Raw genomic sequence first — 17,845 nt, forward strand, 5'->3', positions numbered from 1 at the left:
TCACACCTAGTAGTACTGAAACCGCACATCATGTACTCGGTTTTAGTTCGACTAAGCCTAAACCCTTTCGATTCCAAGGTTTGTCTCCATAACTCTAACTTCCTATTTATCCCCGTCCAACTATCGTCAACTAGCACCACATCATCCGCAAAGAGCATACACCATGGGATATCTCCTTGTATATCCCTTGTGACCTCATCCATCACCAATGCAAAAAGATAAGAGCTCAAAGCTGACCCCTGATGCAGTCCTATCTTAATCGGGAAGTCATCAGTGTCGACATCACTTGTTCGAACACTTGTCACAACATTATTGTACATGTCCTTGATGAGGGTAATGTACTTTGCTGGGACTTTGTGTTTCTCCAAGGCCCACCACATGACATTCCGCGATATCTTATCATAGGCCTTCTCCAAGTCAATGAATACCATATGCAAGTCCTTCTTTTGCTCCCTATACCTCTCCATAAGTTGTCGTACCAAGAAAATGGCTTCCATGGTCGACCTCCCAGGCATGAAACCAAACTGATTTTTGGCCACGCTTGTCATTCTTCTTAAGCGGTGCTCAATGACTCTCTCCCATAGCTTCATTGTATGGCTCATCAGCTTAATTCCACGGTAATTAGTACAACTCTGAACATCCCCCTTGTTCTTGAATATTGGTACTAATATACTCCGTCTCCATTCTTCTGGCATCTTGTTTGCCCAAAAAATGAGGTTGAAAAGCTTGGTTAGCCATACTATCGCTATGTCCCCGAGACCTTTCCACACCTCAATGGGGATACAATCAGGGCCCATCGCCTTGCCTCCTTTCATCCTTTTTAAAGCCTCCTTGACCTCAGACTCCTAGATTCGCCACACAAAACGCGTGCTGGTCTCATCAAAGGAGTCATCCAGTTCAATGGTAGAACTCTCATTCTCCCCATTGAATAGCTTGTCAAAGTACTTCCGCCATCTATGCTAAAATAGAAAATGTAGAGTCTTGTGCTTTGAGCTTGAGCCAATCTTTTGTCCTTAGCATTTTGAAGGGTCCACTTTCTAATCCATGCCATGCCAATCATTGAGCTTTCCTGAAATATTTATCTTGAAATAGCATTAGCTCAATGAGCTATATGTTGTTAGGAATTACGAAAACCACCCAGGGATAGTTGCACTTCAATCCAACAATACCGCTGAATCAAAGTAAGACATTGCTGGTAAGCAGTATGACTATTATCGCCCACAACTCTTTGTGTTCTACTCATGCATATAACATCTATGCATAGACCTGGCTCGGATGCCACTGTTGGGGAACGTAGTAATTCAAAAAAATTCCTACGATCACGCAAGATCTAACTAGGAGATGCATCGCAACGAGAGGGGGAGTGTATCATCATACCCTTGAAGATCGCAAAGCGAAAGCATTTATCAACGCGGTTGATGTAGTCGTACACCTTCACGATCCGCCCCGATCAAGTACCGAATGTATGGTACCTCCGCGTTCAGCACATGTTCAGCTCGATAACGTCCTCGCCTTCTTGATCCAGCAAGACGGGCGAATTAGTTGATGAGTTCCGGCAGCACGACGGCGTGGTGATGGTGTTGGTGAAGAACAATCTCCGCAGGGCTTCGCCTAAGCACTACGTAAACTATGACGGAGGATAAACTAGAGGGGACGGGGTTGCCGGCACACGGCTTGGTGTTTCTTGATGTGTCTTTGGTGCTAGCTTTGCCCCTCTATTTATATGTTGAGCCTTGGGGTCAAAACTTGGAGCAAAAGCCTCCTCAAAGTCGGTTTTGCCCGAAAGGCAAGAGTCCCACTCGGACTCCAGGACCAAACGCCACAATCCTCGGCGTCTGGCCCAGGGCCAGACGCCAGGGTCTCCGGTGTTTGGCCCCCTAGCCTCCGCAAAACTCCTTTTGCACCGACCTAAAGCCTCGTGGGCTTCACCCCTTGGCCGAACCATATCATCCTATATATCAATATTTACCTCCGGACCATTCCGGAGCTCCTCATCATGTCCGTGATCTCATCCGGGACTCCGAGCAACATTCGGTCACCAACATACATAACTCATATAATACTATATCGTCATCGAACGTTAAGCGTGCGGACCCTATGGGTTCGAGAACTATGTAGACATGACCAAGACATCTCTCTGGTCAATAACCAATAGCGGAACTGGATGCCCATATTGGTTTCTACATATTCTACGAAGATCTTTATCGGCCGAACCTTATGACAACATACGTTATTCCCTTTGTCATCGGTATGTTACTTGCCCGAGATTCGATCGTCGGTATCTTCATACCTAGTTCAATATCGTTACCAGCAAGTCTCTTTACTCGTTCTGTAATACATCATCCCGTAACTAACTCATTAGTCACATTGCTTGCAAGGCTTATTATGATGTGCATTACCGAGAGGGCCCAGAGATACCTCTCCGATACTTGGAGTGACAAATCCTAATCTTGATCTATGCCAACCCAACAAACACCTTCGGAGACACCTGTAGAGCATCTTTATAATCACCCAGTTACGTTGTGACGTTTGATAGCACACAAGGTGTTCCTCTGGTATTCGGGAGTTGCATAATCTCGTAGTCAAAGGAATATGTATAAGTCATGAAGAAGGCAATAGCAATAAAACCTAACGATCATTATGCCAAGCTAACGGATGGGTCTTGTCCATCACATCCTTCTCTAATGATGTGATCCCGTTCATCAAATGACAACACATGTCTATGGTTAGGAAACTTAACCATCTTTTATTAACGAGCTAGTCAAGTAGAGGCATACTAGGGACACTCTGTTTGTCTATGTATTCACACATGTACTAAGTTTCCGGTTAATACAATTCTAGCATGAATAACAAACATTTACCATGATATAAGGAAATATAAATAACAACTTTATTATTGCCTCTAGGGCATATTTCCTTCAACTGACACTTGTCGTTGAGAGCATCCCATCCTCCCAGGACTTTGAGCGAAAATCATCAAGTGAGGAAAACCCAAACCCAAAGTGATTGAGCATCACTGAAGAGATTGTTCCTGTGTGGATCCGATGCTTGTTACCTTTGAAGACTGTGCATCTTCCAGACGGTTAGGCGTCATGGTCTAGAGCATCCAAGAGAAAATTGTGGATCGCCGAGTGACCGAGTCTGTGAAGGTTTGGAAGACACCTGAAGACTTACCACGAGTGATTGGGAGAGGTCTGTGTGACCTTAGCTCAAGGAGAATACGGTGAGGACTGTGTGTCCGGGACTGTGTTTTCTCAGGTTTAAATACCTAGCCGCTCCAACCAGATGTACAACTGTCACAGCAGTTGGAACTGGTCTACCAAATCATTATCTTCACCAAGCCTACTGGTTCTATTTCCTCATTACTCTGTTGTGTACTTGATCGCTACTGTTTGAAGACTTTGACTGAAGACTTTCTCAGTTTCCTTAGTTCAATTTCTTCAGTCTGTTTGTCTTCAGCCTGCTTATCCCGTGTTACGCTTTCTGTACTCTGTGCTTGTTTTCATTTCATCATGATGACTGCGCTTATGTTCTGTTATGTATGCATCTGAGTACTTATTCCACTGCTAGTAGTTCTTCGCTTAGGAATTTCCTCACCCTGAAGTTCCTCAGTGAAGAATTCATAAAAATCGCCTATTCACCCCCCTCTAGTCGACTTAACGCACTTTCAGGGGTCTACACCGGTGCGATTCCTCCATGACTTGGCCTACCAGAGCAGTCCTCATCCTTGCGGCAGCTCCCCGAGACGATATCCCTCAAAAGCAGATGAAGGCGCTCTAAGAGGCAGGCTTGGCCCCCGGCATCTAGCAACGCGGTGCAGCTTCCCATGGTGGATGACACCCTCCTCACATCGGCCACCGTATTGGTGGCCTCCATCCTTCAATTCCATTATGGCCTGTCGCTGCTCTCCATTTGTCCACTCCCACCCTTTAATCATGCCACTAGAATATATGTGCCCAATAGGCTTTTCTTTAATTGGTGGCACCTTGAGGATAAATTTGTACATGTGATACAGTAATACGTATTTCTTCAAATGAATTTACGCTCTAGTTGTGGAATTGCAGATGTGTTCTTCAATTGTTCGTACTCTCTACATCAAGTGACCCCCACGACTATGATCAAATGACCACAACTTCACATGCGACAATGGGTGCACTTTGCGATTAAGGAGGCTAATCGGGACCATGAGGTTGCATCAAGATTGGTTCATGATGGGCGACACTCTTGTTGGAAGTTGATCTTTGGCATGCAATGTGCCACCAACCATTCAAAATGTTGCTTCGAGGGTTGTAGCGAATTAACTCCCAACTTGGCAGAATAAGCACAAAAGATGGCTTAAAATCCAGACATCTGTTGGGTATGTACCAGATAATCAGAATATACCTTCATTGTCTTTGCAGATGTCCCCTGGCGGTGCAATTATGGGCGAAAATGTCAAAAGTGTGGAGTATTCCAATACTCGCTGATCTTCAAAAGACATGAACTAAAAGGTTATTGCAAGTTATGAATCCATTATTTGGTACTGATCATTGTATGCTCCTAATGACCCTATGGCGCTGCTGGTACAATCGTAATGAAGTGGTGCATAACAAACCAGCCCCACCGTTGCATTCCTCTTGGAGTTTCTTATGCAGCTACCTTGTTTCTCTCATTGGCATCAAGTTGAATCATCCGGCTGATCCTGCTAAAGGGAAAGGGTTGCCTCCTATGATCAAATGACCACAACCGCACATGCAATAATGGGTGTTGGGACTCATCTCAATTGGTGCTCACACAAATCGGATGGACTAAGTTGAATATTGATGGCCTTTTGTCAGCGGACGACAAGGCATGTGCTGGTATATGGTTCTTAGGGACGCCCAATCTGAGAAGACATTTTGTACTCTTTGCGCCCCTGTCGTGAACCGAGAAGCATTCCACAAAGCTGAACTATATAGGATAAGTTGGTCTTGCAATCTTCCAAGACGTTTAACTACTCGTGGGATGAATTCAATATATAAGAGGTAGTTGAGTCTTGAACATGACTATGACGTGTCCATTTTCGATCTCTTTGACAATCCCAACATGACATACTCTTTACGCCAGCTATCAAGAGTATATCTAGTATTTTATTAGGGCGGCTTACTAGTACCACGTGAGACGGTAGACACAAACTAATATTTAAGACATAGATAATGGATGTCAAAGATCCAAAAAAAGTTGCAATACGATTACATGTGCAATAGAATGAATAATCTAGTACATAAGCGGAAGTAGAGGCGCGTTGAGGGGTGGAAGTGGGGCGCAGATTCTTTGCCTTGGCATGGCAAAGGCTGCCTCTACCTTACCCCTCACGGATGCCCTCCCTTTCTGATCGCACGGCTGCTGAGCGAGCTGCCTCTCTATGTGCACTTCCACCAGCCCAAACTGAAACAAAGCCAGCCCGTATTTACCCAAAGAAGGCCTAGCTAGAGAGCGTGGAGGAGGGAAAGCGAGAGGATTTTGGCGGGTGAGCAGCCGCCAGATGCGATTTTTGGCGGGGGCGCGGGCGTCTAGCGCGGGTTCTCATCTCAGTTAGGCGTTCGTCAGGGTGCCTGGATGCCTCGCCGGCTGGGCCGTCCCAGTTGAGTGTCGGAGCAGATCGAAGCTTCTCGACTTCACTCTGCTTCAGGTTCGTGTCCTTCTTCGATCTCAAGAAACAGAGACTGCCTAGTATTTTAGGTTTGTGTCCGAGTCGCCGAGAGAAGGAACGCAGGCTGCCTGGTATGATTTTGATTTATTCGTTCAGTTATGCTAAAGAAATCTTCACAATTTCACTTGTAATTGTCTGAAATATTCAGTCTATTTGTTCATAATATGTGGAGTATACATCTGAGTTCTTGCCTTCCAGTTAAGATTCAATGACACAATCTAACAAGTAAGTTAGACTTCCCATTTGGAAAAAAAATTATTTGCTTGCAACCAGATCTGTAGCAACAAAGATTAATTAATTTTTGTGTAGGGAGAATGAGAATCCTATCTGGTTACCTCAAGTTGGTCTGAAATTCAGAAACTTAGATGGTGCTTGGTTGTTCTGGGTAAACTATGGAGGTCGTGCAGGTTTTGAGGTCAGAAAAAGGTATAAATATATGAGTAAATTTGACGGGAAAGCAACATCATGTAGATATGTGTGTGCCAAGGAGGGTTTTCGAGCACACGACAAGAGGGATCATATCACAAAGAATCCTCGAGCTCAAACAAGAACAAATTGTGAAGTTCGGATGACACTTTCATTGGATCGAGTGGCAGGGAATTATGAAGTGGTTGATGTAATGCTTGTACACAATCATGGTCTTTACTTGCCACAAACATTCCATTTGATGTTATCACAAAGAAAGATTTCAGAAGTTCAAGCTTTTGAAATTGCGATAGCCGATGATTCTGGAATTAGGCCAAAAGCTTCACATGAGCTAGCTAGTCGCCGAGTTGGAGGACCAATGAATCTCAGCTACACTCCTCGTGATCTAAAAAATCACTTGCAGGGCAGGCGCCAGAGAGAGTTGGCATATGGACAGGCAGGAAGCATGTTGAAGTATTTTCAAGACAAGATCGCCGAGAATCCTTCTTACCAATATGCTTTGCAATTGGATTGTGAGGAGAATATAAGCAATATATTCGGGGCTGATGCTAAGATGGTTATTGATTATGCACACTTTGGCGATGTTGTCACATTTGATACTACATTTGGCACAAACAAAGAATATAGGCCTTTTGGGGTTTTTGTTGGACTAAAATCAGTTCAGGAAGACCGTTATTTTTGGTGCTGCTCTTATGTTTGATGAAACATTTGCCTCTTTCCAATGGCTATTTAAGGCTTTTCTAGCTGCACACAATGGAAAACAACCTAGAGCTATACTTACTGACCAAGACACTGCAATGGGAAATGCCGTCGGGGAGGTATTCACAGAAGCATGGCATGGATTATGTACCTTTCACATAATGCAAAATGTTGTGAAGCACTTATGCAATAGCAAAGCTGATGACTCACATTCTCCAAAAGATAAAAATGAGGCAGATGAACCACACATTCTCTCAGATTTTAGTGCTTGCATGTATAACATTGAGGACACGACGACCTTTGAAGAAGCATTTGACATCATGAGGAATAAGGTGGACGAAAAGAAGATGTCATGGCTGGATAGCACCTACAAGTTCAAGGAAAAATGGGTTGAATGTTACATGAGATATGTCTTCACATTGGGTATGAGAAGCACACAATTAAGTGATAGTTTCAATAGTGACTTGAAGAAACATTTAAAATCAGATTTTGACATCATTCGGTTCTTGAAGCATTTCGAAAGGGCGGTGCAAGGAAAAAGAAACAAGGAACTAGATGCAGAATTTGAAACTAGGAAAAAGTTACCTAGAATAAGCATGAAGACACCCACAATATTTGAAGCATTTCAAGCTGAATATGGCAGATCCATGGCTGCATGTACTAGAGCATGATGTCTACTACGCAACCTTCTTCTTGTAGACGTTGTTGGGCCTCCAAGTGCAGAGGTTTGTAGGACAGTAGCAAATTTTCTTCAAGTGGATGACCTAGGGTTTATCAATCCGTGGGAGGCGTAGGATGAAGATGGTCTCTCTCAAACAACCCTGCAACCAAATAACAAAGAGTCTCTTGTGTCCCCAACACACCCTATACAATGGTAAATTGTATAGGTGCACTAGTTCGGCGAAGAGATGGTGATACAAGTGCAATATGGATGATACATATAGGTTTTTGTAATCTGAAAATATAAAAACAGCAAGGTAACAAGTGGTAAAAGTGAGCGCAAACGGTATTGCAATGTGTTGAAACAAGGCCTAGGGTTCATACTTTCACTAGTGCAAGTTCTCTCAACAATAATAACATAATTGGATCATATATCTATCCCTCAACATGCAACAAAGAGTCACTCCAAAGTCACTAATATGGGAGAACAAACGAAGAGATTATTGTAGGGTACGAAGCCACCTCAAAGTTATCCTTTCTGATCGATCTATTCAAGAGTCCATAGTAAAATAACATGAAGCTGTTCTTTTCGCTCGATCTATCATAGAGTTCGTACTAGAATAACACCTTAAGACACAAATCAACCAAAACCCTAATGTCACCTAGATACTCCAATGTCACCTCAAGTATCTGTGGGTATGATTATACGATATGCATCACACAATCTCAGATTCATCTATTCAACCAACACAAAGTACTTCAAAGAGTGCCCCAAAGTTTCTACCGGAGAGTCAAGACGAAAACGTGTGCCAACCCCTATGCATAGATTCCCAAGGTCACGGAACCCGCAAGTTGATCACCAAAACATACATCAAGTGAATCAATAGAATACCCCATTGTCACCACGGGTATCCCACACAAGACCTACATCAAGTGTTCTCAAATCCTTAAAGACTCAATCCGATAAGATAACTTCAAAGGGAAAACTCAATCCATTACAGGAGAGTAGAGGGGGAGAAACATCATAAGATCCAACTATAATAGCAAAGCTCGCGATACATCAAGATCGTGTCGAATCAAGAACACGAGAGAGAGAGAGAGATCAAACACATAGCTACTGGTACATACCCTCAGCCCTGAGGGTGAACTACTCCTTCCTCGTCATGGAGATCGCCGGGATGATGAAGATGGCCGCCGGTGAGGGATCCCCCCTCCGGCAGGGTGCCGGAACAGGGTCCCGATTGGTTTTTGGTGGCTACAGAGGCTTGCGGCGCCGGAACTCCCGATCTAGGTTATTTTCTGGAGGTTTATGTATTTATAGGAATTTTTGGCGTAGGTCTCACGTCAAGAAGGTGCCCGAGTCGTCCACGAGGTAGGCCCACGCGGCCGGGGGGGCGCCCCCCACCCTCGTGGACGGCCCGGGACTCTTCTGGCCCAACTCTTTTACTCCGGGGTCTTCTTTTGGTCCATAAAAAATCGTCAAAAATTAGCACGTCAATTGGACTCCGTTTGGTATTTCTTTTCTGTAAAACTCAAAAACAAGGAAAAAACAGAAACTGGCACTGGGTTCTAGGTTAATAGGTTAGTCCCAAAAATCATATAAAATAGCATATAAATGCATATGAAACATCCTAGATGGATAATATAATAGCATGGAACAATCAAAAATTATAGATACGTCGGAGACGTATCAGCATCCCCAAGCTTAATTTCTGCTCGTCCTCGAGTAGGTAAATGATAAAAAACAGAATTTTTGATGTGGAATGCTACCTAACATAATTATCAATGTAATTTTCTCTATTGTGGCATGAATATTCAGATCCATAAGATTCAAAACAAAAGTTTAATATTGACATGAAAACAATAATACTTCAAGCATACTAACAAAGCAATCATGTCTTCTCAAAATAACATGGCCAAAGAAAGTTATCCCTACAAAATCATATAGTCTGTCTATGCTCTATCTTCATCACACAAAATATTTAAATCATGCACAACCCCGGTTTCAGCCAAGCAATTGTTTCATACTTTAGTATTCTCAAACTTTTTCAATCTTCACGCAATACATGAGCGTGAGCCGTGGACATAGCACTATAGGTGGAATAGAATGGTGGTTGTGGAGAAGACAAAAAGAAGAAGACAGTCTCACATCAACTAGACGTATCAACGGGCTATGGAGATGCCCATCAATAGATATCAATGTGAGTGAGTAGGGATTGCCATGCAACGGATGCACTAGAGCTATAAGTGTATGAAAGCTCAACAAAAGAAACTAAGTGGGTGTGCATCCAACTCGCTTGCTCAGGAAGACCTAGGGCATTTTGAGGAAGCCCATCATTGGAATATGCAAGCCAAGTTCTATAATGTAAAATTCCCACTAGTATATGAAAGTGACAACATAGGAGACTCTCTATCATGAAGATCATGGTGCTACTTTGAAGCACAAGTGTGGTAAAAGGATAGTAGCATTGCCCCTTCTATCTTTTTCTCTCATTTTTTATTTTATTTTTTTTATTTATTTTTTGGGCCTTTTCTCTTTTTTTTGGCCTCTTTTATTATTTTTTATTTTTCGTCCGGAGTCTCATCCCGACTTGTGGGGGAATCATAGTCTCCATCATCCTTTCCTCACTTGGGACAATGCTCTAATAATGATGATCATCACACTTTTATTTACTTACAACCCAAAAATTACAACTCGATACTTAGAACAAAATATGACTCTATATGAATGCCTCCAGCGGTGTACTGGGATGTGCAATGGATCAAGAGTGACATGTATGAAAGAATTATGAACAGTGCCTTTGCCATAAATACGATATCAACTACATGATCATGCAAAGCAATATGACAATGATGAAGCGTGTCATAATAAACGGAACGGTGGAAAGTTGCATGACAATATATCTCGAAATGGCTATGGAAATGTCATAATATGTAGGTATGGTGGCTGTTTTGAGGAAGGTATGGTGGGTGTATGGTACCGGCGAAAGTTGTGCGGCACAAGAGAGGCTAGCAATGGTGGAAGGGTGAGAGTGCGTATAATCCATGGACTCAACATTAGTCATAAAGAACTCACATACTTATTGCAAAAATCTACAAGTCATCAAAACAAAGTACTATACGCATGCTCCTAGGGGAAGGGTTGGTAGGAGTTAACCATCGCGCGATCCCGACCTCCACTCATAAGGAAGACAATCAATAAATAAATCATGCTCCGACTTCATCACATAACGGTTCATCATACGTGCATGCTACGGGAATCACAAACTTTAACGCAAGTATCTCTCAAATTCACAATTAATCCACTAGCATGACTCTAATATCACCATCTTCATATCTCAAAACAATCATAAAGAATCAACTTCTCATAGTATTCAATGCACTGTATATGAAAGTTTTTATTATACCCATCTTGGATGCCCATCTTATTGGGACTAGTTTCATAACCTAAGAAAATTACCATGCTGTTTAGGACTCTCAAAATAATATAAGTGAAGCATTAGAGTTCATCTATTTCTTCAAAATAAAACCACCGCCGTGCTCTAAAAAGATATAAGTGAAGCACTAGAGCAAACAACAAACTACTCTGAAAGATATAAGTGAAGATCAATGAGTAGTTGAATAATTATGTAACTATGTGAAGAATCTCTAACATTTAATAATTTCAGATCTTGGTATTTTATTCAAACAGCAAGCAAAACAAAAGAAAATAAAATGACGCTCCAAGCAAAACACATATCATGTGGTGAATAAAAATATAGCTCCAAGTAAAGTTATCGATAGACGAAGACGAAAGAGGGGATGCCTTCCGGGGCATCCCCAAGCTTAGGCTCTTGGTTGTCCTTGAATATTATCTTGGGGTGCCTTGGGCATTCCCAAGCTTAGGCTCTTGCCACTCCTTATTCCATAGTCCATCGAATCTTTACCCAAAACTTGAAAACTTCACAATACAAAACTCAACAGAAAATCTTATGAGCTCCGTTAGTATAAGAAAATAAAACCACCACTTAGGTACTGTTGTGAACTCATTCTAAATTCATATTGGTGTAATATCTACTGTATTCCAACTTCTCTATGGTTCATACCCTCCGATACTACTCATAGATTCATCAAAATAAGCAAACAACACATAGAAAACAGAATTTGTCAAAAAGAGAACAGTCTGTAGCAATCTGTATCATTCGAATACTTCTGTAACTCCAAAAATTCTGAAATAAATTGGTGGACCTGAGAAATTTGTCTATTAATCTTCTGCAAAACGAATCAACTTAAAAGCACTCTTCTGTAAAAAATTACAGCTAATCTCGTGAGCGCTAAGTTTCTGTTTTTTTACAGCAAGATCACATTAACTTTCACCCAAGTCTTCCCAAAGGTTCTACTTGGCACTTTATTGAAACAAAAGCTATAAAACATGATTACTACAGTGGTATAATCACGTGAAAACACAAAAACAGTAAGGGTAAATATTGGGTTGTCTCCCAACAATCGCTTTTCTTTAATGCCTTTTAGCTAGGCATGATGATTTTAATGATGCTCACATAAAAGATAAGAATTGAAACATAAAGAGAGCATCATGAAGAATATGACTAGCACATTTAAGTCTAACCCACTTCCTATGCATAGGGATTTTGTGAGCAAACAACTTATGGGAACAATAATCAACTAGCATAGGAAGGCCAAACAAGCATATCTTCAAGTTTTTTAACACATAGAGAGGAAACTTGATATTATTGCAATATGTAGAAGCATATGATCCTCTCTCATAATAATTTTTAGTAGCATCATGAATGAATTCAACCATATAACCAGCACATAAAGCATTCTTTTCATGATCTACAAGCATAGAAATTTTATTACTCTCCACAAAAGCAAATTTGTTCTCATGAATAGTAGTGGGAGCAAACTCAACAAAATAACTATTATGTGAAGCATAATCCAATTGAAAATTAAAATCATGATGACAAGTTTCATGGTTATCTTTTTTCTTTAGAGCATACGTGTCATCACAATAATCATCATAAATAGGAGGCATGCTTTCATCATAATAAATTTGCTCATCAAAACTTGGGGGACTAAACATATAATCTTCATCAAACATAGCATCCCCAAGCTTGTGGCTTTGCATATCATTAGCATCATGGGTATTCAAAGAATTCATACTAACAACATTGCAATCATGCTCATCATTCAAAGATTTAGTGCCAAACATTTTAATGCATTCTTCCTCTAGCAATTGAGCACAATTATCGGAATCCTTATTTTCACGGAAGACATTAAAAAGATGAAGCATATGAGGCACCCTCAATTCCATTTTTTTGTAGTTTTATTTTATAAACTAAACTAATGATAAAACAAGAAACTAAAAGATTCGATTGCAAGATCTAAAGATATACCTTCAAGCACTCACCTCCCCGGCAACGGCGCCAGAAATTGCTTGATGTCAACTACGCAACCTTCTTCTTGTAGACGTTGTTGGGCCTCCAAGTGCAGAGGTTTGTAGGACAGTAGCAAATTTCTCTCAAGTGGATGACCTAAGGTTTATCAATCCATGGGAGGCGTAGGATGAAGATGGTCTCTCTCAAACAACCCTGCAACCAAATAATAAAGAGTCTCTTGTGTCCCCAACACACCCAATACAATGGTAAATTGTATAGGTGCACTAGTTCGGCGAAGAGATGGTGATACAAGTGCAATATGGATGATACATATAGGTTTTTGTAATCTAAAAATATAAAAACAGCAAGGTAACAAGTGGTAAAAGTGAGCGCAAACGGTATTGCAATGTGTTGAAACAAGGCCTAGGGTTCATACTTTCACTAGTGCAAGTTCTCTCAACAATAATAACATAATTGGATCATATAACTATCCCTCAACATGCAACAAAGAGTCACTCCAAAGTCACTAATAGCAGAGAACAAACGAAGAGATTATTGTAGGGTACGAAGCCACCTCAAAGTTATCCTTTCTGATCGATCTATTCAAGAGTCCGTAGTAAAATAACATGAAGCTGTTCTTTTTGCTCGATCTATCATAGAGTTCGTACTAGAATAACACCTTAAGACACAAATCAACCAAAACCCTAGTGTCACCTAGATACTCCAATGTCACCTCAAGTATCTGTGGGTATGATTATACGATATGCATCACACAATCTCAGATTCATCTATTCAACCAACACAAAGTACTTCAAAGAGTGCCCCAAAGTTTCTACCGGAGAGTCAAGACGAAAACGTGTGCCAACCCCTATGCATAGATTCCCAAGGTCACGGAACCCGCAAATTGATCACCAAAACATACATCAAGTGAATCAATAGAATACCCCATTGTCACCACGGGTATCCCACGCAAGACCTACATCAAGTGTTCTCAAATCCTTAAAGACTCAATCCGATAAGATAACTTCAAAGGGAAAACTCAATCCATTACAAGAGAGTAGAGGGGGAGAAACGTCATAAGATCCAACTATAATAGCAAAGCTCGCGATACATCAAGATCGTGTCGAATCAAGAACACGAGAGAGAGAGAGAGAGAGAGAGAGAGAGAGAGAGATCAAACACATAGCTACTGGTACATACCCTCAGCCCCGAGGGTGAACTACTCCCTCCTCGTCATGGAGATCGCCGGGATGATGAAGATGGCCACCGGTGAGGGATCCCCCCTCCGGCAAGGTGCCGGAACAGGGTCCCGATTGGTTTTTGGTGGCTACAGAGGCTTGCGGCGCCGGAACTCCCGATCTAGGTTATTTTCTGGAGGTTTCTGTATTTATAGGAATTTTTGGCGTAGGTCTCACGTCAAGAAGGTGCCCGAGTCGTCCACGATCTAGGTTATCTTCATGTAGTTGTGGGCAGTTTAAAAGGACTGGAGTATTGTGTGGCCATGCATTAAAAATTCTTGACTTGATGAATATCAAGCTGTTGCCAAACCATTACGTTCTAAAGAGATGGACAAGGGAAGCAAGATATGGAACTATACAAGACAACAAAGGAAATAGCATCGTTGAAAATCCAAAAATGGATGCTATGCTCCGCTATAAGTCTTGGTCTCACACATTCCTAAATTTGGCATATCAAGCCACAAACTCTCCAGAATATTGCATATTGGTGGACAACACACTATATTGCCTCCAAAGGCAACTTCAAGACAAACTTAGTGCATCTACAAGTATTTTGAGTGATTCATATCATGTCCAACATGTTGTTCCACAAGATGAAGGTTTGCTTAGTGTTGCACGCTTAAAGAAAAAGGAGGTTAAAGAAAAAACTTCAAAGAGGTGTGGCAGTTGGCTCGAGAGGATGCACACGTTCAAAAGGAAAAAAGCAAACTAAATCTAGCGTATGTTGATGAAAACCATTGCAATATAGAGTTCGTATTCATTATTACTACATGCTAAATAACAAAGTTGATTTTTTATGCAGAAAAAAAAGAATGGTGGTGGTGGTGTGAAAACTCAAGTACCAATGGATGTCCCTCATAAATCTAGCGTCTGTTGCTGAAAACCCTTGTAATTGTGAGTATTTGTTCCTTACTGTACGCTAAATAACTACGTTGATTGCTTTGTGCAGCAACATGAGAATGATGGTGGTGTAGGTTCTCAAGTACCAATGGGTGTTTCTCATAAGGACGGCAATGCCTTCACCAGCTACACAAATTTGCTGATGGTATTTCCATATTTCTCTGTTTCATCTTCTCTAAACTAGTTTCAATATTGCCATGTTTTAAGCATGCCTTTCCCTTTGCAGGGTTTTAGTGAAATTGATGATATGTCCTTTCAAGGTCTTCTTTAGAGCTCTAGAAACAAGAGAATTGCAGTGCTGTAGAAACACAAATGAAATGTTTTGTTCTTTTTGGGTGAATGTATGCCAAAACTGAATTCTGTAACTTAGGTGTGCCAAAACTGAATGTGTGGCAAAACTCAAGTGAAACTCAAAAGAAAATCTGTGCTGATTGATGGCTTTTGGAATGTATTATTTTGGATATATAGACTGTCCAAAATACTCAAGTGAAATGTTTGTTTAATTATGATTGTACTGTACTGCAGTGCCAAAACTAAATTCTGTCTATACATGTACATGTACTTAACTGAATCTTCTCTGTATTTGTTCCTGTACTGAACCAGAGTTCATTTCTGAACCTGAATCGCTGCACTTCTCCTCTCTCTGGCGAGCTGGGCTTGTTTCCTCCCGAACTGGGCCTTAGTTGGGCCAAGGAATCACATGGTTCGCAAGCTGTAGTTAGAGAGAGGTAGCTCGCTCAGCAGCCATTGGATCAGAAAGGGAGGGCATCCATGAGGGGAAAGGTAGAGGCAGCCTTTGCCATGGCAAGTCAGAGAATCTGCGCCCGTGGAAGTGGGGAGGTGAGTGTGTTTTGGCTCAACCGGAGTTTTCGCGTTCCGATCGCTCAACAGGGAGTAGTTGCTTACATGAATTGGAGCTGAACATTTTTGTTGAGGGTTTTGAACAGAATAAGAACTATTAATTTTTGCAAAACAAAAAAAAAACTCTTAATTTTCGAATTTCAGCACTGAATCTCCTTGATCACCTTCCAAGTTGGTGCCACTAGAGCTCGGAGAATCGACGGTCGGGGTCACCCATCGACACCGAAAGTGGATCCTCTAACGTGAAGGAGGAAAGTCACCTAAGCTACAGTGCAAACTAGTGTAAAACATAGAAGGGAAGTCACGGGTACTGTAGCAAACACTCTATTATCTACTTAAGTAGGTACTATACACAGTTACTGTTGATATGAATAAATTCAAAATTAATTTTATTGCACCATAATTTTGTTTGTATGTAAAATTTTTACATGTATAAAGTAGATTTGTAATTTACAAATTAATTCAAGTCATCTTAGCCTTAATCATATTGGAAGTGAAGGAGGGAAGTTAGAGAATTGTAGCTTAGAGCATCTCCAGCCGTTCGGCCCCCCAGGGCGGTTAAAAAGAGCGGCCTGGGGGCGAACCGGCGCTAGCTCGGCCCCTGGGGGCGACCTAGCTCCCAGTCACGCCCCCAGGATGCGGAAAATTCAAACTTGGTCGTTCCCGCTCACAAAAGACGCCACAGGTCCGGTTATCGCAAGTCACAGTTCGGCGATCGGATGTAGTCTGGCGTCGGTGGAGTCGGCGTGCGCGGGCTGGGCGGTGTCGGAGCTGCTTCGGTGTTGGGCGGTGTCGGCGCGGCTTCGGTGCTGCTGGGCGTCGTGGAGGCGCCATCACTCGGGCTTGGCGTGGGCGTGGGCGTGGGCGCGGGAGTTGGCGTCGCCGTCGTCGACAGCTGGTTCAGGATGAGGCCGCGCTCCGCCATGTACCACGCCTTGAGCTTCTCGTCGGTGCTCTGGAGCATGTCCGCCCCGCCCATCAAAAAAGCCAGGTCGGTGTCCTCTTTTTCGCGGCGACGTTGGTCCGGAGCAGGTCGAGCTTGATGGCGCTGTTCGTCATCAGCGACGACCACCGCGCCGCGGTTTTCTCTTCACGCAGGACGGCCCGGGCCTGTGCGTCGGCGAGGCAATGCTCGATGGACTCCTGCACTCGCGCGGTAGCGACGTCGGGCGTGTTTCCCCTTCTTGGCCCCTTTGTTGCCGTCCGGCCGCCCCTCTGACGCGCCCGGCGTCGGCGCGTCCGGCTTGTACGTCTCCTTGGCTTTGTCGAGGGTGCGCCGGACTTCCGCCCACTTCTCGCACATGTCAATGCGCTTGTAAACGTGGAGGTACTTGAACTCGGCGTCGTTGTTGCCCTGCCGATACAAGGCGAACATGCGCAACAACTGCGCGGAAGAACAAACAGTTGGCGGGCGCACACGGCGAAGAGAGGCGGGAGACCGGCGTGCCATACCTGATCCTCAATGCTGGCGCCGCTCTCCGGGCGAGCTGCGACCTCCTCGACGATCCCATGCCATTTGTTGCACGCCCCCTGGATACGCCCCCAATGGTTCGCCATCGCCTTCGCCCCGCGCTGTATGTAGACGCCTTTAAAGTAGGGGTCGACGAGCTTGCGTTCGTCGAACTCGGCCTTGATGCGCTCCCAGTACATCTCGATGCTCTGGTTCGTGCCGGTGGTCGGGTCGAGGCAGACGATTTTCCATGCTTCGGCGAGGCATTCCTCCTCCTCCTCCTCCTTAAAAGCGGGAAGAAACGGCGGGAAGAGGCGCTCGACTCGCCGACAGAGTGGACCCACGCGCCCTTTTCGCTTGTGCCGGCGCCCCAGGCGTCCCAGGGCGCCGGGTTCAGCCTGGGTCCGCCGGCACCAGTTTCGACCTGAACCGACGAAAAATGGGCTTCTGAGGACGCGACTGAGCCGTTTTTTCGGCGCCGGCGCGGCAAAAACGACTAAGGAAGGCCTGTTGAAGGCGCGGGTGGAGATGCTCTTAGATGATTTCCGTCCTGATCCACTTCCAT

At 43.2% G+C, this 17,845-nt stretch overlaps 1 pseudogene; it reads left to right on the forward strand.

Annotated features, from left to right (window-relative positions):
* Window positions 1-5,879: 5,879 nt before the first annotated feature.
* LOC141027383 (protein FAR1-RELATED SEQUENCE 5-like) lies at window positions 5,880-14,820 on the forward strand (annotated as a pseudogene).
* The last annotated feature ends 3,025 nt before the right edge of the window (window positions 14,821-17,845 follow it).

This window comes from Aegilops tauschii, chromosome 7 (assembly GCF_002575655.3).
Source record: "Aegilops tauschii subsp. strangulata cultivar AL8/78 chromosome 7, Aet v6.0, whole genome shotgun sequence".
NCBI lineage: Eukaryota > Viridiplantae > Streptophyta > Magnoliopsida > Poales > Poaceae > Aegilops > Aegilops tauschii.